The 14,300-nt window shown below is 38.3% G+C and overlaps 1 protein-coding gene across 6 annotated transcripts in view; it reads right to left on the reverse strand.

Annotated features, from left to right (window-relative positions):
• The window catches only part of gab1 (GRB2-associated binding protein 1), a 53,896-nt gene that overhangs the window by 18,458 nt on the left and 21,138 nt on the right, over positions 1-14,300 (reverse strand). The window contains exon 1 of one of the 6 annotated variants that reach the window (XM_055224433.1): positions 6,825-6,918. The exons of the other annotated variants lie outside the window; for them this stretch is intronic. The gene's annotated coding sequence lies outside the window, so the exon portion shown is untranslated. Of the gene's footprint in view, positions 1-6,824; positions 6,919-14,300 lie in introns of those variants that run through there. 6 annotated transcript variants of the gene reach the window in all.

The raw sequence follows: 14,300 nt of genomic DNA on the forward strand, positions 1-14,300 counted from the left end.
ACTTACATTTTTAGCAGGGTCAGAGTGAACATGTCCTCCATTATCAAGATATCTGAAAGGAGCTTTTTGTTGACTGATACGCTGGTATTTCAAAAATCTCACAATAAAAAGATATTGACAAGAAAACAAATGCTGCATAAGTGCTGTAGGATAAATTTATCAGTGAAATGTGCAAAATTTTGAACATTTGAAGTCACAAATTCAGGAAAACAGTAGCCGTTTTTTCCTACTGATCATACTGTACTTTGCTATGAAATAAAAGTAAATACACAAATGTTGACCATGATAATTTCCATTCTTTTTATTGGCTATTGACCCAAGAACTCACTGCATTAACACAGAATTATGCATTTTAACAATATTAATTTTGTCCCATCTGTATTCAATATTATTAGTCTATAGAATGTTGAGATGTCACCTGAAACACAGCAATGCAAGTGTCAATCTAAATTATAAATCTCTCTTATGAAAACTGCTATCAAAAATGTGAATTATTTTGGCTTAGAAATGATCAATAAGCTCCAACGGACAAACAGCCACCAGTGAGATCAGAGAGATCAGGAAGCAGACCAATCGTGTGAGAGGAATGCAGACCAGAGCTTTGCAGCCGTTGGGCCGAGACTTTGACCTGTTAAACAATGGTGTATTCTTGTCTTTTCTGTTTTTCCATGGGGTGTTGTTAGCTTTTGGGCCAAACCCAACCTGAGACACAGCGAAGAGCATCAGAACACTCGCTCCACAAACAGGACGACTGCTGGGTAAAGCAGCAGGAAAGGGGGGATAAACTTGTGTAAAAGGTACATGTGTAAAAGTATGTATGAGGTCAAATATTTCAGGAAGCACTGCGAGTTATTCTCAAGAATTTACACAATATGTCAAAGATATCTAGATATAAGGATGCATTGTTCTAGTGCTGATTTAGTTTTCAGAAAACTTTGCATTTTTCAGTTGAAGCTAAAATAAAATAAAGAACTATGAAGCCCAATTTGGAGGCGTTATTAGCAACCAGTGGAGACACTGGAGACACAAGAACACTCAGCACAGTGTGCCGAAGTTGACCAGTCAAATTTGACCCAGTTTCCTTGTTTACACAATCATAATGTCAAACCAAAGTCACATACATAATACGTCTTTGGTTTAAAAAGAGCCAAGTAAGAAATACAACAGGGGCCTATAGCTATATAATAAAAAAAATATTTGATGGCAATTTGCTGCACTGGAGAAATATCGATAGTCTTCCCACACTGCCATGCACTCACACATGCAGCACAGAGTTCAAACTTATGTAACCATGCACACAGCGAAACAGCCTGTATGAAGACTGTCAGACACACTTTAAAAGCAGCTCTTCACTAAAGGCCCAGTGAGCACACAAAGGCTGCACTGATGAGCTGTGTGCACTGCACAAAGACACTGGGTGTGGAGAGGAAACCTCGCTCTCTGCCACATGACAAAGCAATTTGGGCTCAGGTTTCCCTTTGGGGAACAGAAGGACCCAAAGCTAAGGTTACAGCTGGGACAAGCCCGCCCAGGCCCTCTGTTGACAGGGAGAGGTGCTGCAAAACAAGGATAGGTCAGGCCAGCATAGAGGGCACCTGCTGTGACTAATTACACTACCAATATTACCGGGGCTTAATTTGAGCTGGAACAAACTGGAATAGGGAGGGCATCCGTCGAACTGAGCATAGTAAACAGCTTTGTGTGAATGAGCAGCTTTTACACAAATCCAGATCTGAGGAGGGCTGTCCTGGGAGGGCATCCGACGCATATATAAGAACAATATAAAAACAAATAGACAAATAAAATGGCCTTTTATATTATTTAGAATTGAGTAAAATGGTCAACTGCATTATATTTTGATTTTGCTCATACTTGCCTATTCTGTGTATTGTGGTAAAGTTTGACTTTGTATGGACATCGGTCCCAAAGCCATTTTTTGTTCTGGCAATGTCTGATTTACAAATTAAGCACTGAATATGACCTTTTATTACATTGCACAAGAGCTGCTGTACTACTGATAATGAACTACAGCAAGAACAAAAGATAGTCCATAATTAGAAAAGCAATTTTTATTTCACCATATACCGGTAATTGTTTTGGTAGTTCATATTTTTAGATACATACAGCTGCCTACCTCCATAGATACATCCTATTGAACTTGCCCTTGTAAAAAAATTATAATCCATCATCTAGATCTTGTCACGTCAGCTGAAATCCAAGTAGAATGATTAGGTTTGAGCTGTCCCTTGAATGGGAATCCAACAGCACACTGGCTTTGATTATAAGCTAACCATGCATAGTAGTAGTGCCCTCCCACTTACCCCCCGATATTTGTGGCATTTGAAAGACACAGGAAGACATCATGCTTTGGGGCAAGGGGGGCGGCATTGCGGGTCCAGTCATGACGAGAACTGAGCATGGGGTGGAGGCAGAGGAGGAGATGCCAACTGAGTGTAGTCATTCTCCCAAAATGGTCATATCAGTAATAAGACTTGCTTTTGCAATTGCTTTAGTTCTGGGGTTAATGTCATTTATAAAAAAGTTCACTATGTAACTTTAACAATCCAGTTGTTGTTTTTCCTAAATATAAAATAATGGGACATTAACTTAACCCATCTTCAATGTTTAGAATGAACTGGATGTAGTTACTACTACTGCTACTTATCTCCATGGCAATAGACATATATAATGCCATACTGTACAACATTTTAAGCTAAACAACAGCATTCTTATGGAGAAAACCTGGTGGTGGACACGCCAACAGAAAAGATACATAGTGCATTGTGTCGTTCACATTTTCTATCCATCCTTGAACACAATCTTGAAATCCTTGAACACAAATGGTTATCTGTACAGAAATCATACGTGTTTTCAAACTTTATACTACTGAGCTCGTTGGAGGAAAATTGGTAATGGAGCAGAATGCAGATTGCATTGGAAAGTTCTAAAAAAACTATTTGCTTCATTTGACTACTTCATTCTAGTGATACACTTTACCTCTACCTGCTGCCACTAACGTCATTGAGCGGTCCTTGCATCTTTATGATTTAGATACCTTAATGCATGCTAAAAGGTCTTTAAGTGCACTAATTGCAAATATGGGTATACTGTCAGCACAAGCTGTTAAATAGCATACTTAAGCCCCATCGCTAATGGGACAAGATAGTAAAGAGGGATGATAGGGATGCTTCAGGGGCGGTAGCAGCTGCCAACTGAAAACATTTATAGGACAACATATAAAATAGAGCAAAAGTATAGCCATAAGAACATGATTTACAGACGAGACAGTAAAAAGATTATCCAGCAATAAGACTTGGGTGCTCCTGTCTAGCCCAAAACTGCAACTGACTAGTCGAACAATGGCAGAGTGGTTATCCTGACTGACTAGATAATTATTTCTATCATACATTGATACATTTTAATCAGGGTAGCAAAACTATAGAAAATCAGATTCTAATCAATACCAAAACTAGTATCAAAACTAGATATTCATTTGAGCAGATATCAAGACTAAGAAAAGTCATATTCACAGACAGAAATGAATGAATAGCTTTAGAATGATCTTGAGCTGTATCAGAACAAATATAGAACTACATGGTATACGCCCATGGACCATTATGGAACCTACGACTGAGGGATTACACAGATATAAGGCCACGTGGTAATATAAAAGAAAGTATTAAGATTTAATGTTAAAAAAGCGCGTTCTATTGTCTAAGTAAAAAAGAAATGTTAATATCGTGACAACACCATTTCAAATACACTATAACCCAAATAAAAAGGAGCAAATATGTTGACTAAAGACTTCTAGATAGACCATATTTAAAAATAAAAAATAAGAAAATAAGAAATTGTTGATTTAATTATGCCACTGTTTTTGTAATTAAAATACTGTTTTTATGGCTGGGCAATATGGTGATAATCAAACTGAGTTCACGAGACGATCTGCTATTTTGGTGAAATAGACACATTGCGATTCCCTGTTTTTCTGTTTATTGCAGGTCTATGATCAAAAAGACACTCAAAGACACTTTCCACCACACACTCCTCCTATTGGTCAGCCTTCAGCATGCTCTGAATGAGGGCCAGGTGGATTTAACCAATCAAAGTGAAGAGGAAACTTTCAGATATTAACTAAACATAAATCGTGACAAAACCATGACATGAATTTTTTTGTCATGTGGCCCTCCCCTAGTTGAGATAATGTATTATTTTTTATAGTCATCATTGAGTGGACTACATTTGTGTGTTGATGTCTTTAATCGCAGGTGTAAACATAGGCTTAGTTCATACAAGTCTGAGTCTGTGCAGTTATCACTCAGCAGGCAGCGAGAGGCCGGGCCATCTGTCCCGTGTGAGTGGGCTGGGGGAGAATGACCTGTACCCCAGCTGCACTGACTCATCCCCTCTGTTTGGTCCTCACCAAAACACGGCCTAAAGGCTCCGGGAGACGCACCACGGGGCCGACACGGGGGAGAGAAGGTCATCGCCACGGTGATAAGGGAACGAAATTAGTATGTGCTATCGCTTCATCAGCTGCAAAACGCGGACAGGCAACATTTGAAGGCCATGCAGAGAGCGACGCATCGCTTCTGCACAGTTAATATTACAATGGGGAGCTTTTCGGGCATTAGCTACACACCTGGTATCTCACAAAGACAGGAAATTAAATATACACAGTGCAGCTATTGAGGTGTGTGCACATCAGATGAGAAGTACAAATGGGCCCTGAGTGAAGTGGTAAGAAAAATATACTACAAAGCTACAGTTTTTGCAAGTTTGGACTTATGTTATGACACTTCAAAAAGCAAAAAACTGCAAGCAGACTACAAAACATGTCACAACACCACCATGTGAGGCTTCTGACAAGGCTACAGCGTCTACCAATAGAGAGTTTTGAACTGTTGAACTTCAAGAAGACAGAATTAACTCTTTCGTTGACCATGACCCAGATATGAGATAAGCTGTAGACATCATTCATAAAAAACACAATACTTTTAAATGCATTGTTGAGATTGAATGTTAAATGTGAATATAAAATGATATAATTAATGAAATCATAATCGTAAAAAAACATCAAAATACGAGATCAAGATTGTGATAAAAGGCGGGATATTCATGTACCAGATTTCAGGTTTGTGTACCTATGAGACTTAGAGTTACCAGCAGGTGGAGTTAATGAATAATCCAATGTACTCTGCAATTTTAAGTGTCAAAACAATGCTACATAGGCTTAAACCAAATGCACTTTTATTATTAACAAGTCAAATTCCCTCATGGTACCCCATATTGATTATATTCATCACTTATCAGATATTGACGCAGCCTAAGTGACATTTCAGAGTCTGATATGCATCCTAAGGCATGTGCCCAAAAATGCATGACACAGCAAAGTCCAAGTCCAGTAAAGAAAATACGCAGTCTCTTCAACCACAGCGGGCGATTATCTGGACCCCAGGACAGAGCTGAACAAAGACGGGCCTGAGAGCGGGGTGTGGGGAGCGCGTCAGAAGTTTTGGCGCTCACGGTCGTGGTGACGAGCTGTGCACAGGGAGAAGGAGAGGACTCACAAAAGCTCCTCTATGCCGACTGCCGCAACTCGTATAAATCAGGCTTTGTTACAAGACATGACTTGGATTCTTGCTAAACAGCTATTTTTACATCGTTGGGCAGCGGAGAGGGTTGTTAACGTACAAGCAAAAGTGCATGGCCTTTGGCGGACTGTATCGACGTCATCCGAGCAGGCTTCACCTACTCAGAGGGGAGGGAGACTTCCACAGAGGACCAGCGTGCCCTACATCCAGCTACACCGAAGACAGTCATGCATTTGTGGTAATATTGGTAAACTGCTTATGTAATCAACAAACCTATTTTATAAAGCTATAGCTGACTTAATACATTCTTGGTGTGTATCTGAACTAAACTGGACTCAAAATACCACTAGGAAAAACAATTTGAACAAAAAAATACTAGGAAATTGTGTATTTATATGGAAAAAAGATTCAATCCAATCTTCAGCTAGCTCACTCCATACTCCATACACTTTCCTTTCTGCTGATGTGCAAATAAATCTTTATAATCTAAATAAAATAAGTAGTCGACTAATTGACCAAAGGACTACAGCCGTACTATTTTGAGCAAAAACTCTGAAACAAGCGACATTTAAAACAACTACTGTATATAAAAAAGTTGCAAATATAATTGAATTTCAGCGTAGGGTGATATTTTTGTACTTTTGTGTTTAATTTTATGAACCTCAGCCTAGAAATGTACATGGAATTTGAAAGACACTGCTGGATTGTAAACTGTTAAATTGTTGTTATTGGTTATCGGTACAGTCAATTGAAAATAAACAACAACAAAAAATTGAGATATTCATTTATATCAATATGCCCCACTTTTATATCCTACATCACATTCAGAGAACATTTAACCAAAGCACAAGTTGTCTTCAATAAAGTTGTCAGAAGTATTAAAACTTAGATATTAACTGAAACTTGTAACTCAAACTAGCATTGAACCTGGATACTCATTTGATACTTGTAACTAAAACATATATTCACTTTAAATGCATTAAAAACACATCAATAGTTATTAAAAAAAAGAATGCTAAATATTAAATAAATATGCACAGATACTTTACAAAGCTGGAAGAAACCACTCATAAAAGAAAAACAAGCTATTGAAGGTAAAAACTTATATCAGACTTGCCAAGGCTTACCATAACATTCAATACAAATGACTAAACAATGAAACAAAGTTGTAATGAAATCAAGCAAAAACACCTCACACTGCCAAATAAAAGTTGATGTACAGGAGCCTACCTTGAGTATAGCTTAAGAGAAACCTTCCCTCGTGCCTCTCTGAGTGTCTTTGCCAGTGCGTCTGGCTCAAAAGGGGGTTTGTTGTTGTTTTTAATGTCTTCTGGCTTTATCATGTGCTGCCCAGAGTGTGAGGGTCTGCAGCTTGTGACCTCTCCCTCTGAGGACTTCCTGTTCCATGTAATCAGGTTGGTCCAGACCTTCTTAACGGCCACTTCTCAATAAGAGTGGGTGGGACTATGGGGTTTCTATTTAGTTAGCACGTTAAGGGAGCGAGCGTGTGCAGCGCGCTTCAACAGTTTCCCTTTCAAAACAAAGCGGTACTCAGATCAGGCATGTTCACAGTGCAGCTTAGGGGCCAATCAGGGACATGGGGTTTCAATAGCACCAGAGGACTAACTAGTGGAGACTGCATTATACACAGGTGTAGTGCTAAATTTAGTCAAATGGTGGCGTCTATCAGAGGCACAAAATTATGGAATACACTGCCAGAGCACATCCGAAACTGACAACTACTCAGCCTTCAAAATCGTTCTTAAAACTGATTGAAAAGAAAAGAAATATACTAGTCATGCACACATTGATGATCTTATGTCTTTTATCTGGCTTAAAGGAACAACAATTTACAATGGATGAAATGTAGCTTTTGTGCTAAATCCAGCATATTTATGTTGACACTGATTGCTAACACATTGATTAGTTTACACTGTCCTAATTCAAATAAACGTATAAATCACATGAATAAGCAGAGATATATCCTCTCAATGCAATGGCAAATGACAATAGGCCAAAAATATGTTGAAATAAATAGACATGGTTCATGCTTGCTTCTATTTCAGTTCAGTCTACAAATTTCATTTTTTTTTTTACATTTATTGAATATTTATGACCAAATGTCTGTAACTAACAGGTTTCAATCAGCCAGTTATGAGTCAGTACTAAGACAGATCTCCATTTGAAAATAACTGATAACTTCAACATTACATGATAGTATGGCAAATTATGCTAGTGTTGACTAGAGGGTCACCACAGGGGTCAGAATGATGTTCTTGACTGAAGTAAACTGTGTTTGTTTACAATGGAATATTAAAATTTGAAAGTGGATTAATCTTTAGACCTGCAGAGATAACAATCCTGGTATTGAATATTAGGGCAGATCTTTACTGCATAGGATATCAGTTCTGTGATATCGGTTAAGCCGATATCCTGGTTGGGCCTTTAATTGGATGTAATAAGTAATAATTTACAGGCTGAGTTTGGCTTAGAATGTTTCGGAATGTTCCAGCTTTTATTTATAAATTTTCAGTAGTTATTTGAAGAAAGATAAATAACATTTGCTTAACACAATGCAAATGGATCTCTTGTGTAATAAATGAACTGTGTTTTAAGGAACCAAGTGCCATTTTCCCTCCCCACACTGGCTCTGGTCAATATCGATTATCGGCAGATACTTAAAGCTGAAAAAGCTGGATCAATGCATGTCATAATCCCAAGAATCCAATCTTATTTTTGACATCTTTATCATCACAACATCAATAATAAATAAAAATAGAAGAAAAAAAAAGTATAAATAATAAAACGTGATCAAATCTGAAATGTCTGAACCCTGCTGACACACATCACTCCAGCCGTTATGTGATCCCATCAAATGAACACACTTCCTGTTACAACTTACAAAAGGTACATCATGGTAAAGACAGTTCTTATGTCCTGGCTCTATAACTCCTGTCTCATCTTACCACTCATGTTGATCATTCTAATGGACTCATTGTATTGATGCTGTCCTATTGGGAAACCGCAGCAGTCAAGTACTCATCCCCATTGCTTCAGCTTCATTCACAGCCCGTAATTACAGACAACTAGTGTCACATCGCTGGGTCCTTGCTTCTCCTGTATCTACCATCCAAGCGTGCACCAGCTTCCTGTTGCTGTTTTATGATGTTGTTTCCCATCTGCACTCTCATTAAAGGAGGTCAGAGATGCCACGACATGGACAGCTTCCTTTAGGGCGGGCTTTATGACAAACCCCAGTGGAAAACGCTGCTGGTTACAGCTACAGAGACGTCAGCTAGTGAGTAAACAGAAGGATATAGTAACAGAAGCTAAAATTAAGTGGGGATCTTTGTTGTAAAAGCCCAAGAGACATAGCAGAACAGCTTAGCATTAGAGCTGTAGGGCTTTAGTTGCATAGTCGATCAGTTGATGGTGTCTTGATTGACCAAAATGGGAAAGGGAAGTTAATGAGTGAGCTGAAAATTAGGTGTTTTTTTGATTTTCAGATCAGCCCAAAAATATCGACAGAGCTCATCAGCCATCATTTTCTTTTTAAACAGTTGTATCGAACATGTAAAAAAAAACCCATTTTGGTTGATCCCTAATATACAAAGACAAAATTCAGCGCTTGGATTATTAGATGGTTTACTCAACAACATTTCCAGTTAAAGATACGAAATATGCATTTTGTAAAATAACTGACTGGTTTCAAAATGCAAACAAAAAAGCAAAAATCCTCAGTTATATTTTTAGCTTGCAGTCAACTGTAGAGCGGTAGTCAATTAAAAAAAAAATCTGTTTGACTAAAAAAAGTGTCCTGCTGATTAGTCAACTAAAAACATCCGCCATGTATCTGATCAAAACTGCCCTCACAAGACGGCAACCACAAGGGAGTACATTCAAAACAAATATTTACACTGATAAATACTGAGAAACTGTATTTTTATCCAAAGATGCAGATTAAACTCACAATTCACTTCCAAATCTTCAACTAACTCTATACATACCTTGCTGTTGCTGCTGCTGTTCCATATAAACCCCTCCTATCAAAACAAATACAAATTTTGGTTGACTTAGACACCATCCACAGCCCCAGTCATCACAATATAACAAAAAGAGCCGAGGCCACCCAAGCACCGACTGATCCCTATACGTCCCTCTCATAAACACCCACAAAGGTCATCCCTCTTTATTTCTCCAGGCTCCGAGTGAAAACAAAAAACATTGAATCTTTGTTGAAACGTCACACCACACCTTCCCACGTGGGTCAGCAGTGCAGCAGAAAAGCAACATTTACTTTCAAGGCTAAGCTTTATGAACAAATGAAACACTGCAAACTCATTAGGATGATTACTAGCGAACAGTTCGGCCGGTCATGAATTTTGAAGTGCGATATATTGTGATATTTTGCAGAAAAAAACAGGGTGACCTCAGTAAAACATTTCCAAAGTGAACCATATTGTTAAAATTCCCCTTAAAAATGATTATTCCATCTTATAGTAATTATGATGACAGGTCTATAGTTCAATATATCAACTTATCATTCAATATACACTAGATAACCAATGTTTTTCAAGTATCTTTTCTTCGCACTAGCTGGGAAATATTTAATTTTCTGTAGTATTAGGCCTATGTGATGATATCTGAGTTGTAAATGGTCCAAAAATTAACATACAAGACACATTATAGACATTAGAACTAACTACTAGTGTTTCATTGTACTATTTATACATTGCGGTCCACATTAAGCATTTTATGATGTGTGAATACATTTTAACATCGTTTATTGTGACATTTTCAGACTCAATATATATCGCAAATCAAAATGTGTTACTGTGACAGGCCTGTTGAACGATAAATTGATAAAGTAATCATAGTGACAGGCGTACTGACAGTTACAAATAGAGGTGCCCATTATGAATATATCAAGGCCAAGAAAAACAAAAAGTGCATTAGATGTGATCGCATCTTGTTTAGCAGAACTACGCTCTTACTTCTGACTGAGAATCTCTGCACTTACGCATTGGCGCTTGTGTAACGCTGACAGTAAGCCATGTAATGTATGTCTTTATAACACTTTTTAACTTTTAACTTCTGTATATGTACTAGCCTGCTTACCTGGAAATGACTACAAAAGCGCAACATAAGCATAAAAGGTTAATTATAATGAAAGGTAGCATGTTAACTGATAGTACTGTGCTGTAACATGCGTCTACCGGTAATCATAAAACTATTTTGTTTGTCCTTATTATACAGTCTCTTTTCAGGTGGCAGGAGGATGTTGGGGTCACCAGTGTATTTACTGGTAGGGGCTGCTGGGAGAGAAGGCTTTGGGAACCCTAAACCCTCATACTCCTAACTAAAGATGGAGAGTTCTGTCATTGATGCCAAGTCACCCACTGCTTCTCTAGACAGCACCATTGAGGGATGGAGCAAAAGCAGAGGAGCTTCTGTCTGCTATACAGTTACAATCTACGACTCCCGTGGATCATTATATATCGCCCATTTTAAATCACAATATTCATCTAAAACAAACAAGTCCGCTGATTTTTGCGTTATAAAACTGCAGTCCCCATTGGTAGCAGATGTTGCCTTAAACATCATCACAACAAAAAGCTGTGGAGTTGTTAGCACCTAGCTAGCTGCACATCACGGTAGCGAACAGTGGATTTTTCTTTATTTGTACCAAAATTACTATACAGTGCTGCTGAATCCTGCGTGCATCAAGAAAGACATATACCGCTGGTGGTGAAAATGGTGCTTGATATGGCGTCCTGAAAATAAACAATTAATAAAGATTGCTCAAACATGCACAAATCAAAATACAACTTCCAGAGGGTAAATACGAAAGGGAAACAACTATAACATGGCTAAAAGCTTCGAAAAGTAGATTTTGTGTAACAGGTCTGCTTTAATGTTTACATTTTGTGGCTCGAGTTAACTGGAACAAAGAATATTCTAATTTCTTTTGGCACGTTGAACTAAAATATTATGAAACACAAATCAGTACTCCATCTTTTTAATAGTCCAACAAACGTCACTTAAAATAGAATTCAACAGATTCTCTCTTTGCGTCACAACTTGGAGCCTGCACAGATGCCACACATGGTCCAAGGTCGACAGTTGTTTCGTACAGCTGGACATATGCTACGGAGGGAACACTTGTGCATTCCTACCTAACCAGAAATAAACCAGAGAACCGACATCTGCTGTTCAATGTAAAGACAGTTGGAGCAAGTTGACTTCTGTAAACATTGAGCACAACCACTGCACACAGACGACATGCCGTAAGCTCTTAGCAAAGCCAGACAGACAATAAGAGGTGCCTATTGATCTCTTTGTAAGTAGTATCTATATTAGCTCAACAACTGGATGGTTTGTCTTCACCTATGCAATCTTCTTCAGCGGGTTCAGTGTGCCATCCCACCTTCGCAATGCTTTCATGTTGCAGCTGTGAAATTCTCACCCAGCTAGCACCCAGAGTAAAGCTCCAGACTCAACTATCACGAGACCGACTCTTGTCCTCTTTCTATGACTACAAGACATTTCTTCAAGAGTTTACGGGATAAACAATCATTTCTTTGGCAGGTGATAACTGAGACACCATGATACAGGAACTGGTGATCATAAAGAGTTTTTTCATTTTTTATGTTACCCTTTGTTGTGGTTGAATAGATTCCACGGCATACCACCAACTCAAAGATTCCCACATCTTTTCTTTAAAAAAAAAAAAAAAAAAAAGCCAAAAATTGTCCTGGAATTTTAAATTTGGCAAAGGTGATTGTTTTGCTTTCCTTTCAGTTCCGGACAAGTCAGAAAGGTAAATTATTCAATGAAATTAATGTGTGAATCTGTCTCAAATTGGACATTCATCAAAGGACCATCTGACAATGTCCTCAAGGCACCCTAGTGTTCTCTGGCACACTGGTTGAAAATCAAGGAAACTAGCAAACCAAAAATAACATTAAACAACTTAGCATTGCCAATATCATTAGAAAAGCTGATTCTAAGTTATTTACCTTAAGGTGAGAGGCCGTAGAGTTTCCATCTTGCACCTATTCCATTCTTGTGTAAAGACCAAAAGCCTGCATAGACAACTATGTAGCAGCAGCTGCCTTTTAGCGCACCAACTCTTTTGTGTGGGGCGGAGACAGGAACCCAGGCTGAACTAATGATTCCATATCATTCACTGGAGTGTCCAGCCGCAGAGCGAGGGAAATCCCATATGCACGGACAGAGGGAGAATGAAAGTTGCTCGATTGTATTTCATTACAGAAATATGATAAAAATACTAGTGGAACTTCTATATATGCCAGTGTCTATAGTAACCTGCTGTTTGGAGTCTACCTCTTGCTCTAGGGGTAAAGCATTAACTCCCAAGTGAGCAGGTTTAAAGATTAATAGGGCACATTGTGAATGACTGAGGGAGCACACAATCAAGCATCCATGATAGGTAGCTTGAGCTAGAATTTTTAGCAAGCCAGCTACCTCTTTTTGGCGTTTTCAGGAAATCAGGGCTTAGTTAAACAGCAGAAAAGAGGAGAGAAAAAACACACAAGGCAAAATAACATCCTTTAGTGGAAGTTTCCACTTTGTTAGCGCTTTTTATCTTCCTGGTCATCTGGTCCCAACACACACCACCATGGGCAAAAAGATTTCCTGTTTTGCCTCCGTTTGTCACTGGAGTTGTGCTTTGGAGGTCTAACTTTAGATCAACTGAATGTATACATCAGATTTTCAATATGCGTACGGTTACCAAGCCCCCACAGTACAACGTCAGTACTTTCACACACACGTCATAATGAGCAGGTATTGATGCTACAAAAAAACGTTTAAGTATGCATTTGAACTTTATCAGAACAAGTATAAGATCTCTTAGTAACAAAGAAAGTACCATTATTTTGTGTATGAAAATTACATTCTATTAATACTGATTATGATACTTCACTGTAGTACCATAATCAGCACTGAGTATAGAGTGATTTCCTTAGTGTTGAAATTGAGTTGCAGTATCGTGACAACACTAGGCCAGAGCAGAGGGAAAGACACAGCAGCATGGCTAACCACAGTATATGATTTGCCTATGGTTGACCGCTTAACTTACAATGTTTGAACTGCTTGTAGAAGTCATAAATCCTAAACCATAAATTTCTGATTTGATAATACAATGTCAAGAGAATGTGTCATAATGTGGCATGCAGACAGAATCAACATGTTCTATAAAGCTGTTGTAAGTGAGTATTTGATGCTCTATTCATTTGTTTTGGTTCAACAGCCTACATATTCGGGGTGTGTTAACCTACAGTGTAAAAAGTAAATTCTTCTACATGTCAAATATTGTTCAGTGTTCCATGTGTTTGTGTTTATTATGAGTGAATAACTATAAGCTCTCACTGTATTTTATTCAGCCAAAAGGAATAACAAAGAACACTTCCGAGGTACACATTGCATTCACATACTGGTAATTTTTTGATTGATAATTTGTGATAATACAAATAAAACCAAACATGTATCTATAACCCACACACAGACCACGCGGGCTGTACAGCTGAAAGCCTCAGAGCACATGGTGGACATTTCCTTGCAAACGTTAGACTCAACAGACAATTTAAGGTTCTTCAAAGGTAATAATCAAGCCTCAGAGGTATTATGACTGCTAAGCCAAAGCAAAGCAAATACGAATAAGAATATTTGATTAAACCTTTT

This window comes from Periophthalmus magnuspinnatus, chromosome 1 (assembly GCF_009829125.3).
Source record: "Periophthalmus magnuspinnatus isolate fPerMag1 chromosome 1, fPerMag1.2.pri, whole genome shotgun sequence".
In the NCBI taxonomy this organism is placed as follows: domain Eukaryota; kingdom Metazoa; phylum Chordata; class Actinopteri; order Gobiiformes; family Gobiidae; genus Periophthalmus; species Periophthalmus magnuspinnatus.